This window comes from Penaeus vannamei, chromosome 24 (genome assembly GCF_042767895.1).
Source record: "Penaeus vannamei isolate JL-2024 chromosome 24, ASM4276789v1, whole genome shotgun sequence".
In the NCBI taxonomy this organism is placed as follows: Eukaryota; Metazoa; Arthropoda; class Malacostraca; order Decapoda; family Penaeidae; genus Penaeus; species Penaeus vannamei.
The window spans coordinates 3,655,931-3,658,430 of NC_091572.1; positions in this window are offsets into that span (position 1 = coordinate 3,655,931).

Consider the following 2,500-nt stretch of genomic DNA (forward strand, 5'->3'; position numbering starts at 1 on the left):
CGTGTTCTGGTGTGGTGACAAGAGTGTCCCTGTGGTCTTTAAATGTAGTTTATATTAGTGGTGTCCCGTCTACACGTCTTGAAGAACTTGAAGAATCGTCTCAGGATATTTACTCGTGTGTTCGCGTTCAGCCTTCTTTCTGTTTTTGGTAAATGATTTTTAGAAGGATATAAAGGCGACCCAATTCTCCGGTGTGCTGTGTGACTGCGCGCGTCTGTGGAGTCTATTTTCTTCCATGTTGTCTTCTTAGGTCTCTGACTTTTTTTTTGACTTTGACACGTTTATTGACAAAAGTAAAATTACATCTCAAAAGGATGAGGTAACTTAGGTTATCCTCACCCTTACCTAATAAGTCCCTGTGCGGGCTCACAATTCATATACAAAGCTTAGGTATAATCCAGGGGAGTGTATGCCTACTCGAAGGTGTTTTTGTGGTAAGTGATTGTTGATGGAATGTATATGGAATGTTTCAGGATATTCTAGATTTCGCTAACTAGGAGTCGGAAGACGGAAAGTTCTCTCTGCAAATTATTAGTCGCTCTCCCGAACAGTATCGTAGCTACGGCATCCTCGGGCGTCTAAAAATACGTACGGCACAAAAGCGTCAAAGATGGAGGTCGGTTAAGATACGGATATGGTGAGTTAACATCCCTTTTTCGGAAGTATTTGAGGCCTAAACGACAAAGAAGGCCTATGAAGGACCGAAGAAGAGATCTGCTTGGGTCACGTCAACTGTCTATTCTAATTCTCCATGAAAATTATAACTCAACTAGTCGATCGTTCACACATGGGTCAGCGATCGCCAATTCTAGAGTCGAACAGGAATGGCGACGGTTATTTTTCATTTCCAATCTGTCGGAATCCTTGAATTCTGACTAATATCGAGGACATTTTGAACAATTGAAACTCGTATCAAAACAAAAACCAGTTCCGTTATTCCTCTTTGTCATGAGTAAAAACGTAAATTTCACGATTTCAAATCCTAAAATCCAAAGCAACACTAAACACATATTACAGCAGGGCTCCCAACCTGGAGTACATGTCCCCCCGGTAGTACATTTGCACTTCTCAGGTAGTACAATAGGTCAGGAGGAATAGCCACTACTGTCCAATGCATTCAGACTTCACAATGTTTTTTCCTTCATTTTTAGTAAGGAAAGCTTACTAGAGTAGGGTAAATACCATTTGTTTTTCACTGTTATGAAATCTAAAGCGTGTTTAATGGATCAAAATATTCTATAAATTACCCGACTACTTATATATATCTATCTATCTATTCATAAACAAGCAGATGTATATGAATAGATAGATAGATAGATACATATAGGTAGTTAGATAGAAATACAGATAGAAAGAGAGAGAGAGAGTGGAGAAAAGACAGAGACAAATAGAGATAGATAAAAACGAGAAATAGAGATACATAGCGAAAAAGAAAGAGCGCGAGAGACAGACAGATAGACAGATAGATAGACAGATTAATGTTATCACCATCAATATTCTTGTGCAGTCTACACACATATTTCATAATAGAATGATATCAAAATATAAATTTTATCGTTTTTTCTCTGTTTAAGGGTTCCACGGGAATATATAAAACTGTTCAAGGGGTACAAAAGAACAAAAAAGATTGGGAAATGTATATGGGATAATATTATGTCCTTATGTATGTGGAGAACATAACCTTGTATATGTATTATGTAAGAATACTTCATACATTTGCAGCATCTATGGTACGGCATTATATAATTGCTGTAGAGTATAATACTCTCACATAAATACAGCAATTATTCTTTAAGTATGATGTAAAATGAAGTTTTGTCTGGGGTGTTAGCCTACTCATATATGGTTTTACCATTTTTAGAGCCTTTCAATTCGGTTGGCAGCGAGTTGGATTTATCTGAAATATTTCAGCGTCTACGTTGTTCGGCTTTCACTGAAATAGCTCATTTTGCGATAAATATTTGCGGTGATTATTATGAGAATATCTGGGTGTGCGTTTGTGCATTAATAAGTTCGGGCATGTGCACTCCGTAGGCTATCACCGCGGCGAGGTTGTGATCGTGACGGTATTTCCACATGGGCAGCCATTCACAATACTCCTACACCTTTTTTTTTGCCGTAGGATATCGTGTTCTCGACACAGGTTGCTGCCTCCCGAGTGTGATGTCCACCTGAAGACGTAATAAAGAACCTAAGCAAATTTCTTTCGTGCTTCACTCTACCTTGAAGTATTGCCCGACGTGGGACGAGACGGAGATACAGAGGAACCCCTTATGTTACAGTCTTGTAGGTTGGAGAAAGAGCAAATGGCGGCTCCTCTGGGGTCGGATTCTCAAAAAAGAGCATTAAGTTAAGGCGCGCTGGAGGTCTTAACCGTCCTGCTGTATTTCCCTTGTATAAGAGCGAATAGTGTTGATTTCCCGCCCGCCGTGAAGCGCTAAGGGCGGCTCTCCCCCTCCCTGCCTTCACTTAAGCCGCCTTCACTCGCACCAACATGGCG